Here is a 17,224-nt window from a genome sequence, read left to right on the forward strand (position 1 = left end):
CTGATCTCCATGGCGATCACGTTGTAATGAGTCAACGCGGTGCTGACGCACTCACGTGGCACTGCCGATGAGAGATCGGTGGCACTCAGCGCAGGACAACATCTTGGTAAGGAAAAGAGCGGGGAAGAGCGATTTGTTGTACTAAGTGCAAGATAAAAGTTAGTAAGAGAAGTAACCACTGGGGGTCACAGTGATTAGAAATTGCTCCACGTCCGTGTACTGCATGAGAGAGAGAGATGGAGTATTTATCATATATATGGAACACAGAAGGTGTGAAATACACCTTGTGTATTGTATAATGAGAAATAATTCGAGGGATGGCTTGACCCAGAGTGAAGTAAAGAGGAAAACACATGCGTTGCATCGCTGTAGTGTCTACCATGTAATTTGAATACTTAAGCTGTAAGAGACACCGGGCGTAACATGAAGTATTGTGTGTAATAAGAATGAGTTGCCAGAGATCGAGAGGTCCCATCCAGTGAAAAAAAGAGGAAAATGCATGTGTGGTATCAAAAGTCCTTAAGGAGCGGCTGTATCATGCCCTGTCTATAAGTTTTAGTTCCCAGTATAGGAAGTGTACCAGATCAGTGGCATGTGGATGAAAGATTATATATAGTGTGATATCTTACATGGGTCACCTTATGTCGTTTCCCACTGATTTTATGTTCTTTTTAGTCTCTAAAGGCTGTTGTTTGAATCACAATGGGTTCTCTTTTCTATGTGATAGGACTAATACATCAGAATTTGGGGATGCCCTGAAATTAGGTGAGCACAATAAAGTGACTACTGAAGTGTCATGACATTATGGTTGAGTCCATCAGATGAACAAAGTCCTTGTTTGTGTCATCCATATAGATATTCCATGAAGATGTTGAGGATGACGTCAACTTTCATATACTGATAGAAAGTGTGGCAGTATGTACAAAAACGAGGTACGCAGGTGTCATTGATTGATTACATTTTTTTTCTGATTTACACTGTTCATAAATAATGTGTTGGAACTGAATATTTGGAACCAAAGCCATGGCTGCATGCCTTTCTTGTAGACACACGTGCACACAGGATTTTATTTGAGTGGCTCGTTATTCAGCACCACTCTCGTCCTCATGAAGGCCACGTTCACTTGGAGCACCGAAATCGCTCACCAATTGGCTGGAACACTGTTAACCACCAAAACTGTTTGAAAAATATACACACTGTAAAATAGGTGTGAGTATCGAAGAAAAAACTGTACTTGGCTCATGTAGTCTGAGTGATTGAAACAGGGCTGTTTACCAATTGTGTAATTTATGGTTTTGATGTATTACTTTGTATTTATTGAGTCTTGTGTTCTTCAATGTGGGCATAATAAGTTGGGATATAGGGGGTGCAGAGTCCAATGTGTGAGGTCAATTTGATGTAAAAGAATAGGAGTACATTTCTATGTGGTGCTTTAGTGCACTTTTTTACATTTCATTTGTGTGTTTGGTGTGCATTTCTAATGTGGCATACAGCGGGTGCATCATATAAAAGGATGTGTTTTTTAATGTTATGAAGAACTAATCAAAGAAAATGTATTTTTTGAGTAACCGAGTATTCTTGCTGTGCATGTTATATAGCTTCATCTGTCCGACACATAGGTCTTGGTCATTTCTGGTGGTTGGTTATATATGTGATCCTTGGTGATCAAGACCTCACGAGGCACCCTTTCATTTGTGATGATTTACTGTAAATCTGACACAATGGGTGCTCATCTGGGATTTGAACCCAGGTTAGTGACATCACTGATGTCAACACACATGCATTGAGTAACGCAGATGGTGCACAAGATCGCAGGTGTGTGTGAAGTTGCATTAGTTGAATTATATAGGTGACCTATAATGTGTGGAGTTATAAATAATTGTTTTGGATTTTGAAATTAGAAATATAACTCAGGTAGATTGTCTATTTGATTATAGATTGGCAATTAGTAGATATATTGATCTATAGTTGTGATTAAATATACAAATTAGCCATGTTGTCACAGGACTTCATAGCAAAAGTAGAGGTGGCTCTTGAACATGCGTTGACTAGCTACTTGCTACATGGCAATGGGTGAAACAAAATCTTGAGTCATGAAACACAAAATGAAGGATATTATTGAAAATACTGGAATATATATTTGGGTAGAAGAACGCCCATTACATGATTGACTGTAAAAACTGTGCATGACCTCCAGGGCAAACGAGGAAAAACAGTTGCTTGTTAATCTTTCTGCCCATCGTTTATTAAGCCATGAGCTAGTGAAGGAAAGATAGGCTGAAAAAATTCAATTATTCAGAGAATTACTGAAAAGTTCAGCAGAATGAACACTCATGCAACAAGCTAGCAGCGATTAGTGAGAGCAAAAAAAAAATCAACTGAGGTGACAAGCATGACAGGTATTACAGAAACAACACAGGTTAGTAGAGGCCATACAAGACAAATTGAAAGTGTGCAGAAAGGCCAAACAACGCTTAGAAAAAGAACTTCTAAATACTAATGGCATTCTTAGCCAGTGTCTACAGAAGCATTACAAATTAAAGAGTACATTAAATGATATACGATTACTTATACCAATGGATTGTTAGATGAGATTGTAAGCATAAAAATGCAACTTAAAGAGGCATCGAAACAGCTTCAAAACTCATAATAAAGATGTTGATATCCAAGCTGGATTTGACCAGTTATTCTAGGATACAAAAATCATTAAATAGCAACGGGCTCAGTTTGCTCTGGAAAAAGACATTGCTGTTCAGTAAATACGTCAGCTCACCTTGCAATAGTGAGACAAAACACAGGGTTATCAGAGTAAGGTGACTTTGCTAGGGCTAATGCAAAAGGATGGAAGAGAATGTGTCTATGAGAGAAGCCAGGAACATTAATCAATGATCTGGACGAAGCAGTGTCACAGATTGACCACTTGAAGAAAGAATCTACTAGCTGACAGTCCATAAACCAATAGTCAGTGGAAGAACTACAGGTTTATCTGCAAGAAAAAGACTTTTAAATTAAACAAAGTAGTTAAATTCAGAATCACAAGCTAACGCTCACAGTCAAATAAGTTTCACATAAGAAGGGAGACGTTTTCCAATTCCTTAGACAACCTCCCCCTTGCCTAGGTTGTCCGAGTGACATACTGTGGCTTTGGCACACCTAGCCATAGTCCGGATATAAAGGGCACCAGATACACCATTTCCTCTTTCCAAACTCATGCAGATAAACAGGAGGACTTGAGGGCCCTATCAGACACAGAGGAATATCGATAATTGCAGGTGAGAGGAGAGGGGAGTGACATGCTTAGTATGTCAGGAATGGAGACGAGAGGAAATGAGAGTACTCCCGAACACAGAATCAGTGCACAAAGGTATGACAATTAGTTATGGGAACAGGAATGACATTGAGAAACAGAAAATGCAATCCAAAAGGGCAGTCTAAAAGCCACTATATATGCCAACAATTATGGGGATATCCCGTAGCCCAGAGGTAGATGGGGAAACACAGACCCTGAGCTACAGTATGGAGAGATGCCATACTATTCAGCTCCTCATGAAAGAGTTGAGGCCCATAACCCAGAAGACCAATGGAAAAGAGTAAAAACAGAGAATCCCCTGTGCTATGCACATAGGAAAGCTCCCTGCACTCATTACGAAAAGGGGGAAATATGCAAGTAGGTAGGGGAGTTCAAGCAGTGGTTCTGATTCTGAATAGGTAAGGTGTCCCCAAGGAAGCAGACATAGAAAAAGAAAACCACAATCACAGTTCGTGAAAGACCCAATTAAACCGATTTAGGCCATAAAAACTGTTATGATCCCTCATGATAAAAATGATAAACATTCTTTTTGGGGATCGTCTAGAATTGTACAGATGATGGCAATATTTTTGATTAAGGAATGACCAAAATCATATTGAATTCATAAAATTGATGTTTTGTCCTGAGGTTTCTAGTTTCTCATTTCTTTGCTGGGCTCGAAGACCAAAATCATTATCAATGGTCCCTTACAAGGCAGCCATTTTGAATTATTTTTCAAATCATAGAAATCCCCAAGGACCCTGCAAGGCAGCCATTTACCTTAATGTATGCTGATGATCAATGTTCTAGGGAGTTTCCTCAAGAACCCAAGAGTGCATTTTCCAAGATTTCTCGATGGGTCGATACTGAGAGTTGAGACTTTGAAACTGCATTCTTCCATGCCCTTCCAAAATACGTAGTGATTCAGTTCATATTTTGATAACTCGATGTCCCTCAAGTGGATTATCATTCAAGGTAGGAGGATCTATCAAGTACAGAACCCCACAACTCCCAAAAGCAAAGAAAAGAACCCCATACGCCTTCCCCGGCCACCATTTATGTAGCTGAGTAGAAGACAACTCCTCAGATGGATGTAGAAACAGATGGGTGGCAGAGACGTAATCTTCTGTTGTTAAAGATACTAACAGACAGAGAAGATCCTCTGTTCACAGCCAGCTGACCAGTTCTCCACCTGCAATGCAAAATAATGATACCACAAAACTTGAGACTTACATTTGTCCTTAGTATTAATGTTCTAGGCCTATCCTTTTCTACAAACATGTTCCTCCTTTACAGAAATATAGTCAAACCCCAGGAGTAGATTCAGATGAAAATCCAAATAATATTTTTTTCTAGGCAGAGAAGCCAATCACCATAACCTAAAATCAATTACCAAAACAATTTTCCTCCACCTCCTCCTAGGTTACATGACAATAGATCTAAGGACCAGGGTGATGGAGACAAAGCAACATATTCAACAACCATTGATCAGAGACACCAAAACAACTCTTCAAGAAGAAATAGTGACAGGTCAAACAATTGAAAGAAAGCAATGGTGAAATCATGAGATCCCAACAGGAAAATCCTGATTCTAACACTCCCAGAAACATTGCCCAAAATGAGTCGACATGGCAGGATGTAAAATGACAAAAGGAAATTGTTACAATTCAAAATACAAAAGGAGAAGAGGAAAGTGGGATGCAGCAGGAAAGATATGCGGGCCTTAGGGGACCCTTCTTTTACCTCCCATGAAAATTCCCCTGAGTTAAGCTGAAAAATTGGCAAAGGCCAGTAGTGAACCCTTTTTATTCCTTGAGATAAAATCTGATCAAAATTAATTTAAGAGTTAATGAGAAAAATGTTATAATAAGATTGGAATAAGAGGAGAATTCTGTGGAGAAAGAGCAAAGATTCCTCTTTCCCAAATAGAGTAGTGCATCCTCCAAAAGAGCAAAGAAACCGAATTGAGAGAAATATGATAAAGGACATAAAAGAAAAGAGCGAGTTAAGCCAAGAAACCCCTAGACCTGAGACCCAATTAGAACATAATACAACAATTTTGACCAAGGTACTAGAACAAAAGGATTTTCCTTCCTCTCCAAGTTTTCCTAGGTATCACAATCTAAGCAGCAGCAGTGCCCTGGAATCTGTGTAGTGAGGGGAAGCCCCTGTATTTTCATTCCTACAGAGTCCTTGACCAACCAAAATGAACTTGATCCTGAGGAGAATGCACCTGAGGGGGCTGCCCAAGTTCAAACCCATGAAACCCCAAACATCAACTAAATGCAATCAGAATTATCCACTAACTGACACTTCCTGTATAAATTGGAGATAAAAAATGAAAGGTTTTTCATGCCATTTCGATTTCAGGGACAGTGTGACCTATTTTCTCTCATAGATGCAGCGTCTCAGGCGACCTTAATATCTTGAGAAGCACTTTACACTCTGAACCAAGGAAGAGGGGACAATCCCTCCTTGGGGAACTGCATAATGTTCACTGAAAAGAAATTCCAGTAGATGGGGTTCCTGATTTAGAAATCAACATAGGGTGACATTGGCTGACCTATGCAGTGATAGTCGTGGCTCCTCAGAGCACACATATGCTACTAATAAACAATTTACTTTGAATGCTTTCACATTTGATACATGTTGGAGATAAGGTCACCTGGACCCAACCTCGCTGCCTGATCAAATTAAAAAGAAATGCCAACTATGTTAGTTTAAACAGTACCTAATTGAAAAATATCAAGAATGAATGGAGATAAAATGTTCAAAGCACTGAAGGTCCAGGGATCAATTTTATATCTGTGAAGGAACCAGGTAATAGGGAAGGGCTCCCACAGAACCTATGAGAATAAACCTTCCTCCAAATAGGGAGTGGTTTTATACTATGGATGGAAATACACTGAAGTTCTATCTACAGTGGACCTCTAGTGAAGGTTAAAGTCAACTGGTGGATTACTCAGGAGATAAAATCAGTGGTGTAGGTACTATGCAAAGCAAAAGAGAACTCATATTCTTCCCTATTTAAGTAAATGAAGGTAAGGATCCAGTTCTCTCCAGAGTTTGTTTAACTCAAGAAAGAAGCTTCATCAGCAAACGTTTTCTTAGGCAATTACAGAGGGCTCAAAAGATTCCCACATTAAATCTGATACATAGATGGGAATCTGGACTTGAAGTGATGTATTCCTAATAAAAGATTACTAGCAGGTTTATGCTGAAGATCCAAATTGGATTAAATAACTCAATGCATCATAATTGTTGGGTTGTGAGAGATGTTATTTCTGATTTTTACATTGGTAATGACATATTACATCGATTAACAATTGATTTGGATTTTGTTAGTTTGGTCCAGAATCAGAGGCAAACTGATGGACTTCAATGATCTTGAAAATGCATTCAGGTCAGCTCAATTGCTGAGACAAATTAAAGACTCCAACTGGGGCACGCTCATTCCAATATTAGAATAAACAGAATGGGCCTCATTACACGGTAGGCGGTAAGGGATTACCGGCACCGGTAAGGGCACCGGTGCCGGTAATCCCTTACCGCCCTACTACGAGGTCCCTTAGTGGGCGTTAGGGAAGGGACCTGTTGAGGGACTTCAGAGCTAATAACGGCCTGCTAATAGCGGGCCTGTTATTAGCTCCATCCCCATTCCCATTGAGCCCTATGGGGGCTCAAATGGGAATGGGGAATGGTTCCCGGAATGGGGATTTACCGGGTCCTCCAAGGTCGGAATGACCCGGTAAGTCCCTATTCTGGGAACACCGACCCAGAATGCGGTAAGGGGGTAGCCATGGCGCTAATAGCGCCATGGCTACTGCCTACCGCGTAATGAGGTCCAATATGTTAATTCATATCATGTTGTTTTTATTTATAATCAATGAGTGAATACATAACAAACAAGAGATGAACTACAGTCTAATTATTGACTATTTACTTTGTAACTACTAATATTTTCTTTGTTCTAATATTGGGGTGAGCGACGCACACTTGGAGTCTTTAACTTATCCTTGTTAACTCTTTATTAACAGTAGGTTTCAGTGCCATTACCAAGCTCTAGTGCTAGACACACACAATTTATTTTGGCTAAATACATTGTGGGCCTCATCACAAGTTGGCCGGTATCCCTTAAATCTGGCAGAAATGGTATTAGCGCTGTCAATACAGCTCCACCGGATCACGGCTGTAAACCCTGCCGGCGTTATTATAGCCGGCGGTAGTACAGCCGGCTGTAATAGCGCCGGCACCCAAAAGCGCTACTACAGAGCCATCACAAGTCTGGCGTTGGCGCTATTAGCGCCAGAAAACCAGCGGGAAAACCGCCGAAAATACCCCTGGCCAAATGCTGGAGGTAAAAGAACACATGAGACAGCAATAGGGCCCAGGTGAAAACACTGCACACCAGAGCCCTCCACAAGACCCACCCATGCACAACACACCCACCCAACAGCATTTCACCATCAGGAGCAGGGAGGAGACAGCAATAAGGGCCCAGGTTAAAACAATGCACACCAGAGGCCTACAAAAGACCCACCCATGCACAACACACCCACCCAACACTATGTTGCCATTTGGAGCCAGGAGCCTTGATGTGGACATCTACTTGCTGCGCCTGGAGCTACAGAGGCCTGCCAACCAGCCCAGGGCCCTGGGAGCACAGGGGACGGTGGGAATGAGGAGAAGGAGGAGGAGACCAGCACCAGCAAGGCGGCCAGCCATCCCCAGGGTCAGGCAAACACCCTGGGCCCTGACTGATGGGCAGCTGGTGACAGAGTACAGGCTGAACCGGGCAACTATCACCCAGTTGCTGGACACAATCCAGGCTGACATAGGCAGCCGTATAGCCATTAGCACTGCAGTGCCCCCACTTGTGAAGCTTGTGTCTGTTCTACAGTACCTCGGGACTGGGAGCTATCAACACACTGTTTCCATGATGCATGGCATGGCCCAGTCCACCTTCAGTGCCGTGCTGGGACAGGTGCTTGATGCACTGCTGCTCCATGTGAATGAGCACATTGCATTGCCAGCCACACAGGCAGAGGTCAACCAGCTCAAGGGCCAGTTCCATGCCATTGCCCAAGTCCTGAACGTCATAGCAGCGCAGCCCTGGACTGCACACATGTAGCACTAGTAGCACCACGGGAACATGAGACAGCCTACAGGAACTGTAAGAACTACCATTCCATGAACGTGCAGATGACATGTAGCCCTGACCTAACCTTCACCCACTGCTGCGCCCGCTACCCAGGATCCACCCACGATTCCATGGTCCTGCGCAACAGTACCCTGCCGGCCTACATGGAGAGGCACTGAGGCCAAAACACATGGATCTTGGGTGAGTACAAATCTAGTGTGAAATGCATGGCAAATAACATCTGTTGGGGTGGCATACACAGAGGAATCCCTGCATGGCAGCAGGAGACACAGGTAGCACTAGCACTGCAACATTTCCATGCATGTGCCTCGCACTAGAACCCTTGCACACGTTCAACACATCAGAACATACCCTGTCTGAATGGCACACACTTGTGAAAGTACAGTCATATATGGAAGCCCAACTAACACAAAGCATCTTGTGTGTGTCGTAGTACTGCTCATCACCATGACACAGAAGAGACATCCCACCCTGGCCACCAAACAGTCATGCCAATGGAGTCCTAATGTAGGCACATCCACAAAACCACTATACACAAGTAGTCGGAGTCACGACAATGGCCATCCCTGAGATACTGACCCCAGATAGGCCAATCACATGCCTGGGCAAATGTACATGATTGTGCCAAGTAGCAAACGCGACACCCGCCATAGCGGATTCCACGACACATGTCGCCTGAACATGCAGATATAAGAGTACCCTCATCCAGTAATAAAGTACTGTGGCATTTAGACACAGGGGTAGTGCATGCAGCCAAGTAGTCCATTGATTGTATGCTGCACCTTGCACAGCATCCACCACAATGAAAGTAAATATATGAAAAATAGCATACATTTACTACATGAGTGTGACACAAATAAGCATTGACACATCGTTTGATACACTGCTGCATGTAAAACTCAGCCCATGCATGTCCCGGAAGGCGAAGGATGTATGCCAACATTGCACTGAGATAGCATGAACCTTTACAACACATACTAGAATCTGCTGCCAATGTCACTGATGACTGAGCCTTGTACACCCACAGAACCAACCTTGGCCTAATGTCCGCATTCTCTCCCCTGCAGGTGATTCTGGATACCCGCAGTACACGTGGCTCATGACCCCTGTCGTCATCCACACACTCCAGCTGAGCTGGCATACAACATTGCCCATGGGCATGCACGCATCTGTGTGGAAAGGGCATTTGGACTGCTGAAGGCACACTTCCGGTGCCTAGACCGTACGGGAGGGGCATTGATGTATGCACCAGAGAAAGTTGGCAAAATTGTACTTACCTGTACCATGCTGCACAACATTTGCTGTCGCAGGCATGTGCCGCTGCCCCCCGATGCTGATGGGCAGCCACCTGGGAATGGGAGTGATGATGAAGATGCGCCCGAAGCCGGGGCACATGTACACAGGGATGAGGTGAGGGAGGGGAGGTTGGCAAGACAGGCCTTGATTGACAATTATTTTTGATTCGGTGTATGGGTACATGTAACACATATCACTTGTAAAATAAAGAGCACTTTCACACAATCATGAATGTTCATGCTTTGTATGCATAATGAACAGGATTTATTATTAGTTGGACGATCCCACCTCCCCCCGTGAACTCCCCAGCAAACAATCCCCCTCCCCCGTGAACTCCCCAGCAAACAATCCCCCTCCCCTGTGAACTCCCCAGCAAACAATCCCCCCTTCCCTGTGAACTCCCCAGCAAGCAATCCCCCCTCCCCCCATGAACTCCCTAGCAAACAATCCCCCCTCCCCCATGAACTCCCCAGCAAACAATCCCCCCTCCCTCTGTGAACTCCCCAGCAAACAATTCCCCTTCCCCTATGGACTCCCCAGCAAACAATCCCCCCACCCCCGTAAACTCCCCAAAACAGAGCAAGTGGGTCCATGTGCCCAGGGCCCGGCATAACTGTGCTATGTCGTTCTAGGATAGTCGTGGGCGCTTCCCACGTCTGGGTTCCTCTGGTGAGCGGCGTGGGAGATTGCACAGGGAATGGCACCTGGGAGAAGCCTCCAGGGATCCCTCTGTGGGTGTTGTAGAGGTAGATGGAATGGCTCCTGATACCTGCAGCTGCTGGTGGAGCAGATTTTTTGCTTCCCGCATCTGCTCAGCATGTGCAGATTGGCCCTCACACATCTCGAGTACTCTTTGTCCGAATCCTGTCAGGGCTGCTGTACAGCCCTTCACCACTCTACGGGTGCACGCATTATCACGTGCCATGCTCTTGGCAGCATTGCGTATGGCACGGCTTATTGCCTTGATGTGGCGGTTATGCTCAGCCGACATGTTTGAATTCTCAGCTGTCGAGCCTCAATCACATCCAGCCGGCCCATTACAGTATGTTCCGTGACAATTGGTCTGTCAGGTGTGCTGTTGAGTGGACTGACAGGTCTGCACGGGGCGGCAGGGGAGCTGTTGGGGGACATGGCGGGATTAATGATGGGGCTGGGCTGCCTTCAGGGGAACCATAGGAAGGTGTGTCCACATCGTGCTCGGGTGTGCGGGCACAACGTACATACACAGGTACATGGGAAGTGTGTGCTTCCACTGACGCCTCATCCGGGCTCCCTTGGGGTGTGCCCATCTCATGTGTGGCACTGTGGCTGGGGGAGGACACAAGTGCAGTGTGTCTTAACGCAGTGGCTGTGTGGCCCTCATCCGAGTTTGACCCACTGGTGGCGTCCTCCACATCCTGAATGCCTGTGGAGGCTCCCGGCATTTGTGGCAGTGACGGCCTGCAGCGTTGTGGATGTTGCACTGGTCTGAGTGGGCTCTGGTGAGGTGACCTAGGATGTGTCCTGCGTCTTTCCTTCTCATGCCGGTCCCTGGGCGGGGAGTGGTGGTGCTGGTTGATGCACGTCAGGACATGCGGTTGGATGTGGATGCTTGCTCCCCATCATAATTGCCCTGCGATGATCACTGGGTGCCTCTGGGGTACATAGGGTGTGGTATGAGTTGAGGGCAGCTTACATTTGTTACAGTGGGTTAGGGCACAGTTTTGTTCATGCTTGCCCATTGCATATTAGTCAGTTCCCATGTTGTGATTGGTGGAGCGTGCTACAGGGGAAGGACACTGCTTGGACATGTAGGTGTGACATCTTCTGATGTCTGTTGTGAATGCACGGCTCCCATGTCGCTGTGCCGGGGGGTTGCTTTGATACACACCCACACATCCCGTTGCTGTGCCATGGCCTTGGATGACTTTCCTTGTGGCTTAGGGTGATACATTTTCAGTACTTAGGGTGCCAGGGGGCACTAGGGTACGGTGGTATGAGGGGGCACTAATGGGTGGCTGCGGTGCATCACACACATTGCAGACACATACTGGGATTGTAGGGGTTGGCCTAACATGATTATGTAGTTTTCAGGGGTGTGGGGTACTCACCTGCAGCCTCCTGGGTGCTGGTGCCTGCCTCTGCTCCGCTGACTCCCTCAATTGTGCCCATGTCAATCTGCATGGTACTCTGCTCCTCCCAAGGTGTCAACTCGGGTGGTGGTGAAGCTGGCCCTCCTCCAGTCGCCATGCTCTCGCTCCTGTTGTCCTGATGCCTACCCCCAAGGAGCCAGATCGGATCCAGCGTCCCCGGAAGCAGACATCATGTCCTCGGGGGGAGGTCCACTGGCCCCTGGTAGGGGCCCTGTGGACTCAGTCCTGGCGCCTTTGGCGCCAGGCTCATATTGGACATCAGTCCTGGCGCCATAGAGGCCAGGCTCATAACAAGTGAACTTATTTAAAGAGTGATTTTGTGTAAACCTACCTGATGCAGACCATGCTGCACCATCCAGGCCTCCTTGAGGCCTGAATGGGACTACTTTACCTGTGGGACTATTTTGCCACTCGGGCGTGGTCAGGGAAGGATACATACCTGGTTGGGGAAGGATACATACCTGGAACTTCTTTGGAGGCTATTTAAGCCACGCCCAGACAGCAGCTCACGCTTCGCGTTGTTCTGCTCCTAGCAGCTGGACGCTCACCGTGTCAGCTCCAGCATCCCGGCTCCAGCCACGCCCGATTAGATCCTGGAACACCTAGAAGGAGAGGAGAGAAGAGAGAAGGTGAGAACAAGAACATTGCCAGTTGCTTACCTGTGTCCGGAGTCGTCACGCTGGCTACCTGAAGAAGAAGAGTTTATTTTAAATGCTTTGTGTCGCTTGTTGCAGCGCCGCGCTCACTCACCTGTCCACGAAACATCTTCATTCTTCATTGCGACCCTCTGCATGGTCCACCGCATACCTGCACCTAGGGGAAGAAGAAAGACAAAAGGTGAGCAGCAGGATCGTTATGATGAAACCTGGGTTCCATCTTTAATACTTACCTGTCTGTACTAGGCGGGCCTGTCAGCATCTCGGGTCGGCGCTGCTTCTTGGGCAGTTACCGTACCTCGGCCCCTAAAGGGAAAAAAGACAAAGCATTACTGGATGTATTTAAAAGACATTTTCAAGGAATCATCTTACCTCTTATCCACCTGAGTTATTTCCGCCCATTCCATTCTTCACTCCTAAAACTCCCGCAGTTTCTGTAATAAGGAACGGACTTCAGATTTCGAAGACAGATGAAAGGGAGATCATTTTCTTGAACTTTTACGAACTACATACTCACGGCGCTTGCCTAGAAAGTCAGGTGAACTTGAACCTCACGTTTCCAGCTAACCAGTGAAGTAACTGGATATACACGCACCCCTGCACCAGAAGCAGGACGGAGAGTTCATCCTTTCAAAACCTAAGGTGAGACTTAGCGGGGGGAATTTTAGTAGGTGGCCAACGGAGAGTGAACTGGGAGGTGGGAAGCCAAAGCGTCACTCCGTAGATAGCTAACCCCCTTTCTCCATCTGCAGAAGGATTCTCCTGCAGATTAGACAAGCAAGATTCGGGGTCCTGTCCAGTCGGTCTTCCGAGTTCTGCGCATCACCCTAGAAGAGGCCACAGCAACCCAGACCGGATCACCGCCTCCGTGGGAGTCAGGTGAGCGTTACAGAACGCGAAGCCTACCTACAATTTCCTTCCCAGGCGCTATGGAAACTTCTGAGACTGACCAGTTGGCCCAATTACTGGGGGAATTACGGGCAGAAGTGCATTCCGCCCACCAAGAGACTAACACTCTCAGGAGAGAACTGATTCTATCCAAGGAACAAACTGATGACCTGACTAGACAGCTATTGCAGAGTCAGGCTGGACAAACTCCTCTACCTGGTTCCGGGGGTAATCCCGCTCCTGTGGTTTCAAATAACTCGGTTCAAATCAATGTACCTGGAAATATGCCACTGGCCCCGCCTGAACGTTTTGCTGGGGACCCCAAAAAATATGCCGTATTCATGAACCAGTGCTGCTTGCACTTTCTATGCAGACCTGGGGCCTTCCCTAATGATCAAACCAAGGTAGCCTTTGTCTTATGATATCTCAGCGGCTGTGCTGCCGATTGGTCAGTTCCACTGGTAACTCAAGATGACCCAATTCTCCGAGACTTTCAAGGCTTCCAAGCAAGCATGGAAAGATTATTTGCTCGACACTCCCAGGGACAGGCCCTGGACAACGAACTTCTGTCCTTACAACAGGGTAATCAGGATCTCTTATCCTACATCGCCACCTTTAATAGGTTGATTGTGGAAACTGGGTGGCCCGAGAATAAAAGGATCACGTTATTTCATCGAGGCCTGCACGGAGAACTTAAAGATGAAGATGTCCTGGCACAAATTGTAAATACGCCCCAAGACTGCGCGCAATATATAGACGTAGTGGTCCAACTAGATCACAGGCTTCAAAACAGAAAAGCAGATCGGTCCAAGTTCGAAACCCGAGTGTTGGTCAAGACTCACGTTAACCCCAAGGGTACCGATGTTTCCGAACCTATGCAAATTGAAGGAGTTAAGGGACCATTAACTCAAAGGGAACTTGATAGAAGGCGGCAGAAGCAATTATGTCTTTATTGCGGGGCTTCTGGACACTTTTTACGAGATTGCCCGGTTAAACCACCCCAGAAGGTGGTAGGAGCCACTGACAAAAACCTTAAGGAATCTGATTCGGGAAACGACCAAGCCCGACAAGTGTATAGGTCCGCTTGCTGAGCTTGAAAACTAACTCTTTGACCTCGCATTTCATTATGCCAATGGTCCTCGTAGATCCGGGACAGCCTCGGCGGTTGCATGCGATAAAAGCATACATCGATAGCGGGGCTATTGGAAACTATGTTGACCGTGAATTGGCCTCCAGGATTAATCTCCCTCTCCGTCCTAAAACCAGCAAAGATACCATTACCACAGTGGATGGAACCGAAATTGCCTCTGGGCCGGTAACACATTCCACTACAGAAATGACATTAGTGGGTCAGGATGGACATCGGGAGGCGGTTATGTTTGACATAATCAAGGCTCCACAGTTTCAAGTAATTCTAGGAATTCCTTGGTTAGAAACACATAATCCTCGAATTGACTGGCGAGCGAAGAGAATAAACTTTCCAGATTGTGCAGAAACTTGTTATCCAAGAAATCCAAATTTAGGCCTGGCCACAGTAACCTCCGCCATTATGCATCTACAGCCCGAATACCAAGAATTCCAAGATGTCTTCCAAAAGGAACAAACCAACACGTTACCTCCCCACCGGTCGTACGATTGTCAAATCGATCTGATACCCAATGCACAACCGCCTTGTAGTAGAATCTATGCCCTTACTGAACCGGAGAATCTTCATTTGCGACAATATTTAGATCAGTATCTGGCCAATGGTTTTATTCGCCCGTCAAAGTCTCCTGCTTCCTCAGCTCTGTTCTTCGTGCCGAAAAAAGAAGGCGACCTTAGAACTTGTATCGACTACCGCGCCCTAAATCAGATAACGGTTAAGAATCGTTACCCTCTGCCTCTGATCCCTGAACTTCTCGATCAAGTGAAAGATGCCTGCATATACACCAAGTTAGATCTTCGGGGGGGGCTTATCATCTGGTACGAGCAAAAGAAGGCGACGAATGGAAGACTGCCTTCCGCACAAAATATGGACTCTTCGAATACCAAGTAATGCCTTTCGGGTTGTGCAACGCACCTGCTGCCTTTCAATACTTTATGAATGATGTCCTTCGGGAACTTATCGATGTTTGTGTAATCGTATATATCGATGACATTCTGGTATATTCTTGCTCGGAATCCGATCACAGAAAACATGTCAAGGTAGTTCTTGAGAAATTGCGCCAGCACAAACTGTTTGCAAAACTCGAAAAGTGTGTTTTTCATGCCACGGAAGTCGAGTTTCTTGGATTCATCCTAACACCTAAGGGGGTCCGAATGGACTCGCGAAAAGTGGATGCCATCCTTAAATGGCCATCACCTAGTTCAGTGAAGGGTGTTCAGAGCATGCTTGGCTTTGCCAATTTCTATCGCAGATTTATCCTGGAATTTTCACGTGTGGTTCAACCCATCACTGCGTTCTTGCGGAAAAATAAACGCTTCGAATGGTCTAAGGAGGCAGAACAGGCCTTTCAAGAACTAAAAACTAAATTTACCTCCGCACCTATTTTGAAACATCCGCGTCCAGATCTCCCATACATAGTTGAAACCGACGCATCCAGCTTAGCCATGGGAGCTGTCCTGTCTCAAAGAGATCCTGTAACAAACCAATTACACCCTGTAGCCATTTGGTCCAGAAAGTTCTCGTCGCCTAAAGTTAATTATGCAATCACCGACAAGGAGTTATTAGCTATTAAGTCCGCCTTCAAGGCTTGGCGTCACTACCTTCTTGGCGCAAGACATACCATCACAGTGATCACGGACCACAGAAATTTACAATACTTAAAAACTGCCAAAGCCCAATCATAACGTCAGCTCCGATGGGCTTTATTCTTTGCTGAGTTCGATTTTGTAATCACCTACCGCCCTGGCTGCAAGAACGGTAAAGCGGACGCTTTATCCCGAATTGGGATGGGAGAAACGAATTCAAGCTTAGAACCAGTACCAATAATACCTGAGCAGAGAATTTTGGGCTTGACCTCTTTACAAACTATTGGAGACATTCAAGCTAGAGTTAAACAACTTCTAAACCCTACAGCCTTGCAAGAATGGATTCAAAAGGGTTCGTACTTTTCCGTCAATGATGGTCTACCTTACTTCCAAGGGCGATTATTTCTACCTCATAAAGAATTACAAGAACTCGTTATTGCCCATTATCATGATACACTGATGGAAGGACACCCAGGTATTGCCAAGACAGAAGAAAAGATTAAACGGCAATTCTGGTGGCCATCCTGGCGGAAGGATATTAAATCTTTTGTGATGTCCTGCGGAGTTTGCGCCCAAAATAAAAGTCAAAAGAAAAGACCAGCCGGTCTTCTACAACCCTTAGACATTCCCCCGGCACCTTGGCACACCTTGTCACTGGATTTTATCACGGACCTGCCTCCTTGTAATGGATACAATACTATCCTTGTTATTGTGGACCTATTTTCCAAAATGGCTCATTTTATTCCATTGAAGGGGTTACCTTCAGCTTCCATCCTAGCCAAGGAATTTCTTGAGAATATCGTTCGTTTACATGGATTCCCATCCATAATGGTCTTTGACCGAGGAAGCCATTTCATTTCCCATTTTTGGAGAAAGTGTTGTCAACTGGCACAAATCGATGTAGATTATCAACCAGTCATCACCCTCAGACCGATGGTCAGACGGAGAGAACCAACCAGACCCTTGAACAGTATCTTCAGTGTATGTTGCATCAATCTGAATGTAATTGGAAAAATATTCTATGGATCACCGAATACGCATATAACAATTCAGTACATTCTGGAACGGGGCA

The 17,224-nt window shown here is 45.7% G+C and overlaps 1 long non-coding RNA gene across 1 annotated transcript in view; it reads left to right on the forward strand.

The window, feature by feature from the left end:
* The first annotated feature begins 726 nt into the window (after positions 1 to 726).
* Positions 727 to 17,224, forward strand: part of LOC138579887 (uncharacterized) — a 39,676-nt gene continuing 23,178 nt past the window's right edge. Inside the window, exons 1-2 of the long non-coding RNA XR_011304153.1 lie at positions 727 to 765; positions 856 to 932. This is a non-coding gene — a long non-coding RNA (uncharacterized lncRNA). The remainder of the gene's footprint in view (positions 766 to 855; positions 933 to 17,224) is intronic.

Source organism: Ambystoma mexicanum, chromosome 3p (assembly GCF_040938575.1).
Source record: "Ambystoma mexicanum isolate Mex_15411 chromosome 3p, UKY_AmexF1_1, whole genome shotgun sequence".
NCBI classification, from domain to species: domain Eukaryota; kingdom Metazoa; phylum Chordata; class Amphibia; order Caudata; family Ambystomatidae; genus Ambystoma; species Ambystoma mexicanum.